This window comes from Glycine max, chromosome 15 (genome assembly GCF_000004515.6).
Source record: "Glycine max cultivar Williams 82 chromosome 15, Glycine_max_v4.0, whole genome shotgun sequence".
Classification (NCBI taxonomy): Eukaryota; Viridiplantae; Streptophyta; class Magnoliopsida; order Fabales; family Fabaceae; genus Glycine; species Glycine max.
In genome coordinates, this window is record NC_038251.2 from 14137741 (window position 1) to 14146998 (window position 9258).

Sequence of the window (9258 nt, forward strand, 5' to 3'; positions counted from 1 at the left end):
ACCTTATGGCTCATGCTTATAGGTCTTTCTTTCACTTATATATATGGTGCTCAACTTTTTCATTTTTATCCAATGTGGGACTTTGCCTCACACTTGAACTCCAACAATCTCTCCATCAAGTGTAAGTCTCTTCACAAGGTTGTCTCCCCTTATTGTGGAAGCCATTTTCTAACTCCACGAGTAACCATTGGTTGCCCTTCGAGCTTATCGTGGTTGCCCTCGGCTCGCTTAGTCATTTCTGCCAACATGCTCTAATACCTTGCTCTAATACCAACTGTTGTTAAACCGAAAGGGTAAACATCAGAGAGATTTTCACTAATGAGCCATGAGTAACCACATAAATGAACTTGGCACCATATTTTAACTCAAAACCTAAGGCTTAGGTTTATGAGTCTTTCCTTCACTTATATGGTGCTTAACCTTCACATTCCTACACGATATGAGATATTACCTCACAATTGTACTTCAATCATCTCTCCCTTATGTGTGAGTTTCTTCCACATGGTAGTCTCCCCTTCGAGCGAAACCCATTTCCAATCCACGAGTATTTAATGGTGGCCCTCAGAGTTTAATCTTGGCTGCCTCAACCCGCTTAGTCATTGCTATCAACATGCTCTAGTCCCTTGCACCGTTGCAACGTTTGCAAGACCCACTGCCTGACCTCTATGTATGGACTCACTCACCAATAAGACTTTTGATACAAGGGATGCACATGTCTATATATCCATTGCTGCCATCTTACTTGTTCAAGCCAATCACCTGATCAAACCATCAACTTTGATACCAATTACTATGCAATTGAAGTAGTAAACACCAGAGATATTTTTACCAATATAGGTCATTGAACAATCACATAAGAGAACTTGACACCATACTTCAACTCAAAACCTTATATGGGACTTCACCTCATGCTTAAACACCAACCATAAGTAAACTTTTCTTCCTTACTCTGGGTTGAGGAAGTAATGGTTAGGGGAGAACTTGTCTCGCTTGGACAATGTTAAGACTTATAAGAATCTATGACATAGAGACACATTAACAATATGAGGTGATGTAAGGATCTTATCTTGAAATTTCTAAAAGTTTGTGTCAAAGTGCTAGAATGACTGTAGACAATAGACTAATCTAGAAATATGTTTGCTCGAAAATGCTAGAATGCAGTACATAATTAAAAATTATTAACCGACATATGCATGGTAGGGTGCATATATGGTACATGCAATTGCTCCAACATTAATTGTAAAGAGCACTTGTGAAAGTGAAACATATGTTATATTAAATCTTAATTTGTGCATCTCCACCTTCCTCTTTATTTCACTAGAGGAAGTCATGCCTAAACTATCAACAACCTTCTATCATTCATCTCTTAGAACTACATTTTTTTAATGGACAAATGACCTATTTGATCCTTTATCTTATTTTTTTGTTTATTTTAATTTTATATCTTAAAAAAAAATTAATTTTGGTCTTTTATGTTTTAAAAATGGACCAAAATAGTTCTTCCATTAGTGCAAACATAACACCTTTAATGATAGTGACTAAAAATTGTTAATATCTTAATTTTTCAAACAGTGTTAAGTTTGCATTGACAAAAAGACTATTTTGGTTCTTTTTTAAAACATAAATGACTAAAATAAATTTTTTAAAAGATAAAAGATCAAAATGAACTAAAAAAATGCTACCTTCAGTCTTATATGTAAGTAACAAATGATATTTTTCTTTGGTCCTAATTATAGGCAACAATGATCAATTTTCAAACTTATTCATAATTAAATGTCTTTTATACCTTTAATTTATTGCTAATTCTATTTACTAGACACCCACTCATTGGATTATGAGTATTAACATTAAATGAGACCATCACTTACAACATTTACACTTAATGGTACTTTTAAAATAAAATTTAAATTTATGATAGTATTAAATGTGACCATCACTTTTCTTGATCTTGATGATTTATATTATGTTACTTATATATAGGAGCAAAGGTAGCATAAGATAAATGATGAAATAGGTTATTTGATTTTTTTTAATCAATCCTTTTTTTTTATAATATTTAGCACCATATGATCACATTAAACTATAAGAACTCAAGTTAATAGCTTGAATTAATGTTGCAACCAATTAAATTATGATAACATAAAATAATACACCAACTTCTAAATCAAAGATTTTGTCGTAAATCACAACAAAAAAATACCTGAGATTATATGAAGCACAACACAATTCGATTTCTTTAATAAAGTGATACATTGAGTCATGCAATTTCATTTGTTTGTTGAATGAAATTGCTATAAGCCGAGGTGCTTATTGGGCTGATCCCCAAATCCTCCATGGGTGTTGTTATGCCCATCATACAAATTGTTAGTATATCCAACATAACTGGTTGGATTTAAGGAGGAATTGAATATATGACTTTTATGACGCTCTAATCAATTGAATTAATAGACTAATTATGTTATAAAATAATTAATATCGTTATATATAACACTAAAATTTCTAATGTATATTTAATGCGCATGTAAATTTAGATAATAAATTTTGTGATAATTAATTTTGATATAATAGTTAATATGTTTATATATATGAATTTTTATGAAACCTATGATTTTTATTTAACATTTATATATGTAAAAAATACATTATTTGATCAAAATTAATTATAATAAAATCAAAAAATACATTAGTAGATTTATGTTAATAAACTTATGATTTTTATTTATAATTTATATATATAAACAAATTAATTATTAGATCAAAATTAATTGTTATAAAATTTATTATTTAAATTTACATGCGCATTAAATATATATTAAAAAATTTAGTGTTATATATAGTGATGTTAATTATTATATAATATAATTGACTTATTAATTTAGTTAATTAGAATGTATGTTAATAACATGAACATCACATATTCAATTCGTGCCTGATTCATTAATTTTAAATGAGAATTGTGCAAGTTATGAGCAATTTACATGGTGCGCCTATGGTGCGTGTAGCAACACCCGTTGTTTGAACCTGGATTAAACCTTGTTTGATTTTTGGCTCTGCTATTATTTGGGAAGTCTGAACATCTTTGGTCGTACACCACACACACGTGATCTGTTTTAATGAACCAACCATCAAAATCCATGTACGTTCTGACACTGTCCTGTTTACCTACACCCTCACAATCTCTTATAGTGATGTTAAGTTCAAGTCTCCCCTTGTAGTCTGTGTGTGGATAATGATTAAGGACAAAGCAGAAAATGAAGCCAATCAAGGGGGAGGGTGGAGCAGAAGAGAGATCATAATTATACAATCATTTGTTAAAAAATAAAACCAATTAACTTTATGGGATTAATTTAACTGTGACAGTTTGTTAATTCCCCAATTTAATTTTAGGACACTTTCAGTTGTGACATCTTAGTGATCTTAAAACTTTATTATTCGCATTATACTAACATTAAAACAAAATCACTTTATTTTAAGGGATTAATTTATCTGTGACAGTTTGGTAAATGTGCATTTTAGTTTATAAGACTTGAGTTATTACACTTCATGAACGTAGAATAGATTGTTGTTTTAAGTCTCTCACTAAAATATATAAATTAAATGCACTTAAAAAGAATACTCCGTATGATCTAAGCAATAGATATTTGAATTAATGTGATTTCAAAGTAAACAAACAACATTGAATTCTTTATTCTCTTTATTTATACTTGTTCTTTTGAGATATTATACGAACCTTAAATCTAAGAACACTTAGTGTTGGAGTCATTTTTGTGTATTTAATGATTTTTAACGTTTGTGGTCATATCTTAGATCAACCATCTTGTACTTTTTTCCTCTAGAGTTGACAACAGATCAAACTAGCTACAATTTTTCATTTCTTATGCATGATAGACTGACTTTATGTAAAAGTCGATCATGCCTATTTTTGTGTTTGAAAAATGTTTCCTTCCTCTCTGTATCAGACCTATTTGGAGCATCGTTGGAAATTTTCTCTTTTTGCTGAACTACTATATGGCTTTCCATGGAAAGCACTCTAAGACATCCCTCCGCACCAGCAGCCTCTAAAGCCAAAATAAAATATATAAGATGATTAATCATCACCCCATCAACTAATTTTTGGAGTTAAGTTAGATCCAAACCTAAATTCTAAGACAGAAAATATAGAAGTACTTGTCTAAGTTTATTTTTTTTCCTTCTTATTATCTTTTCTTATAAGTGTTGATAGAAAATTTACTTAGACATACCCTGAAGAGACTATCTTTAATTGACTCAAATGCATTGCATGAAACAGAGCTACGGAAACAACTTATTTTTTGAGTTTTGCAAACACAAGCATCAAAATACAAATGTAAGAAAATTTCAGTAAAAGGAAAATAGGAGTGCTAATTCAAATAAAATAAATATATATTAAAATTATAGAATTAATTTAATACCTTATCATTCATATTTATCCTAATGTTATTTAAACTTTAAAGAATTTATCAGTAACAATCTAAATTCCTACTAACTCCTTTTAAGATATTGTTTTCATGCAATGTTTTATCGCTTTATAGGTAAAGAAGTTTAATGTGATAATGTTAGAATGCCTTGTCAGAATTCCAGCTAAATGTTTATATCCAATAGAAATATATATACACTTTATTTCAGGATTCCTTCCAATTTACTATACTAAACTGTTTAAAATGAGGACAGTTTCCAGAGAAAAAATAATTAAATATTTTTTCTATAACAAGAATAAAATGGTTTTTACAAAATAAACTTATTAAAGAAGTTTTTATAAAAGGATATTAACAAAAATGCTTGTTTTTGATGTTATAAATACAAAGATATTGTAAAGTGGACCGGTCGCAAGGGAAGCGGATGCACACGCCAAACTCATCACTATGATGGTAAGTTACATACCACCTGCAATTTTTCTCACATTTCTGCGAAATTTTTATTTTTCCGATCATACCAATTACCAAAAGACTTGGACATTTATTAATTAAGTAAAATGAAATTCAAAAAGAAGTTATTAAGTAAAATGAAATTCAAAAAGAAGTTATTAAGTAAAATGAAATTCGGAAAGAAGTTTTAATGAGAAGAAACATAACTTAGTGAAGTTGAAAGTTTCTCGGCAGCAGCTTGCATGGTTTTAAACCAAGTTGCATTGTTAACATGCCAGATTCTCTTTTAAAAAAAATATGATAATAGAATACTAATATTTGGGTGAGTAAAATCACAAGAGAATTAGAAAAAAAATTGAAGCCATGCATCCCACCATTTCAAATCATTTTAAAAAAATGGAAATGAGATGTGATATTAAAATTTACACCGACCTGAAGCAAATGAATTATCAGATTTTGGCAGAAGTAGTATAAAATCTATTAATTAAGCATATCCATCCAAGTTTGTATGAATAGAAAGGTTCGCCAATAGTACATGAAAGAAGCTCATGACTACAAAAGTTTTTGTATGCATATATCAGACACATGTTTAGAATTTGTACATTTGAGAGGCATATAGAAAGACTCTAATGTTCCTGGGAGAGCATGCTTTCAAAGCATATGAATACTAAGCAGCACACAAAATTTATAAACCCAAAATGGTGAAGTTACAAATATACAGGGTTTAAGCATCTTTGTCGTACATTCAGGAATTAGGAACTAGTTTGCATGTTCTCTTGAAAGTTTTTCAAAAGCTTCTATATTTACTTATATGCTACTTTCACTCTACAGATGCAAAATTATATCCCATTACACGACAAAAAAACAAAGGTGGGAAACAAATATATATAGCATAACAAGAATATTGCAATATTTTCATCATCTACCACTTTAAAATGTTAACTTCACATGAAGCCATCCAAGCCTTGTCCCTATTCCCCCAACAGGAATAGATTCCCAGTGAATGACTGTTGAGACTTTTCTAACAGGAGACAATTATAATGGTGCTGCCTTTGTAACTTGAAGTTGAAATTTAATTTGTGTCCATCACTGTTAGGTGTGTGAGAGAGTGAAGGGGAGAGGGTGGAAGGGAACGTGAAAGCTTGTTCCTTCTTCGAGGAAAGGCACCTCCTGACAAACTAACTGTGGGAATATATTTCTACTCCTTTATTGCATGGTATAGCTGAGTACTTATACACACTGTGCTGGGCACACGTTAACGGCCATAACCATGATAACGGCTTTAACAAACTAACAACTTGCCTATTATACACGTGCTCATGAATTCACGTGTCTAACTAACTACAAACTAACTACACGTGCATTAGGTTACATAGTCACCTAAGTACTGGGGCTTGGTGGTTCGTCTCGTGGGTCTGGTGGGAGGGGTCGCGGGTTCCTTCTGTGGGTGCGTATGGAGAGTGCTATCAATTCCCTTGTCTCCAAATACCACCTTGTCCTCAAGGTGGTAGGTAGTGCGAACCTGGTGCCATGGTTCCCAAGAAGTGTCTTCAGGAGGCTGACCTTTCCATTGGATGAGAACCAATGGGGTGGGCGGGGACGTGGAGGTATCAAGCTTGGTATCCAAAACGCATAGAGGTTGCGGCACGGGTTTCTGACCTATAACCGGAAGAGGCCATGGGTCTGATGAGGATGGTGGGGGACCGTGATGGGCGCATAGCAAAGAGCAGTGGAAGACGGGGTGGATACGTGAGTCTTCTGGTAACTGAAGATGGTAGGCGACTTCACCAATGCGTGTGATAACCTTGAAAGGTCCAAAAACTCGTTTGGATAATTTCAAATGTTGTGTCCCCGTGACGGAACGCTGCCGGAAAGGCTTGAGTTTCACGTATACCCACTGCCCTACGGTGAAGGTGATGTCCTCCCGTTTGGCATCTGCGTATCGTTTCATCATCTCTTGTGCCTTGTGCAGACGGTGCTGGAGTTTCGTGTGCAGCTGCTGACGAGAAGTGATGAGAGATTCGACGGCTTCGTTATTAGTCATTCTAGGGATGTAATGGGGAACTGATGGAGGGGCCTTGCCATACACGACCTCGAAGGGGGTAAGCTTCGAACTGGAATGGAGAGATGTATTATATGACCATTCTGCTAAGGATAAGTAACGAAACTAGCTTGAAGGTTGTGAATAGGTGAAGGCACGCAGGTATTGTTCCAAGACATGGTTCATGACTTCGGTCTGACCATCAGATTCCGGGTGGTATGCCGTGCTCATGTGGAGGCGGGTGCCACTGAGGCGGAATAATTCCCGCCAGAACGAGCTAAGGAAGACTGAGTCACGGTCGGAGATGATGCTCGTCGGAAAGCCGTGGTGCTTGCATACGAGGTCGAGGAAGAGGGACGCGACCTTGAAGGCTGAGAAGCTAGTGGGGAGAGCTTCGAAATGTGCTGCTTTCGAGTACCGGTCTACGATGACCAAGATAATCGTGAACCCATGTGATGGCGAAAGATAGGTGATGAAGTCCATTGACAGGTCTTCCCAAACCCCTGTCGGTATAGGTAATGGTTGTAAGAGCCCTGCCGGACGTTTGGTGCTGGTCTTAGTCTGTTGGCATACCTTGCATTCGCGTATAAATTTCTTAACATCGTGACGCAGGCCGGCCTAGAAGAAGCTTGTTTCCAAACGATAGGTAGTCTTAGTGACGCCCATATGGCCTCCTAGCGGGGTTGAGTGGTGTTCTAATAAGTGAGAAGGGATGCTAGGATTGTCTTTGTTCAACCAAATGCGACCCTTGAAGAACAGCAAGTCTCGGTGAATGCAAAACTCAGGGTGGTCAGAAGGGTTGGAGCGAATCCGAGAGATGAGTTGCTGGAATTCGGGGTTATCGTACAAGGTTCGTCTAATGTCGTCCATGAAATCAAGGTGGGGTACGGATAGAAGGAGCAACTGGCCGGAATCCTGTGGGATGCGCGATAGGGCATCTGCGACGGTGTTAGCAGTGCCGGCTTTGTACTGGATTGTGTAGTCAAACCCTAGCAACTTGGAAAGGTAATAGTGCTGCTCAAGAGTTTATATTACCTGGGTCATAAGCTCCCTCAAGCTCTTATGATCTGTCATAATCGTGAAAGGTCTCCCCAGAAGATATTGCCGCCACTTCCTAACGGCGACAACTATGGCATGTAATTCCCTTATATAAGTGGAGGCAAGGAGTAGACGAGGGTTAAATAGCTTACTGAAGAAAGCTATTGGACGACCATGCTGCAGAAGCACCGTGCCCATGGTGGTGGTTGATGCGTCTGATTCGACCACAAAGGGTTCTGCGAAATTGGGAAGAGCCAATACTGGGGCACTCGTCATGGCCCTTTTGAGCTGATCAAAGGCGGTTTGTGCGTTCAAGGACCACTCGAATGCATCCTTGCGGAGTAACGTGGTGAGTGGTGCTGCGATAGACGCGTAATGCTTAATGAACTTTCTGTAAAACCCTGTTAAACCGAGGAACGCACGAAGATCCTTGGCAGATGAGGGTGTGGGCCACTGGGTCATAGCTTGAACCTTGGATGGTTCTGGTTCAACTCCATTGCCGGAGACCAAGTGTCCCAAGTATTCAAGCTTCCTTTGTGCAAACAAGCACTTGTTTTGCTTTAGATAGAACTGGTCACGTAGCAATGCTTTGAAGATGTCTTGCAAGTGCTCGATATGGGCTGGTAATGAGTCGCTATACACTAGAATGTCGTCGAAGAAGACAGCTGCGTAACGCCGGAGGAATGGCTGAAGGAGGCCGTTCATGGCAGCTTGGAATGTCGAAGGAGCATTGCTGAGCCCAAAGGGCATAACCAGGTATTCATAGTGACCATGGTGGGTTCTGAACACGGTTTTCTCAATGTCGGGCTCGTGCATGGAGATTTGATGGAATCCTTGCCGGAGATCCAATTTGGAGAACCATGAAGCGCTTCCTAGTTCATCTAATAGTTCGTCTATAGTGGGAATAGGAAATCGATCACGAACCGTAGCTGTGTTAAGGGCCCGATAGTCTACACATAGGCGCCACGTTCCATCTTTCTTCTTCACGAGAAGAACAGGTGATGAATACGGGCTCGTACTGAGGCGTATCAGGCTTGAGGAAAGGAGCTCAGAGACTTGCTTCTCGATCTCGGATTTTTGGTAGTGTGGGTATCTGTAAGGTCTCACATTGATTGGTGAGGTTCCGGGAAGGAGGTTGATGTGGTGTGTAACCTGTCGTGGTGGAGGAAGGGTGGAGGGAGGTTGGAATAGTTGCTGGTATTGGTGGAGTAGGGTGTTAATTTCCGGGATTGGGTGGGAAAGGGTTGAGGGTGGCGGCGTTATTGGACTGGTGGTGATAATGGATAAATGGAAGAG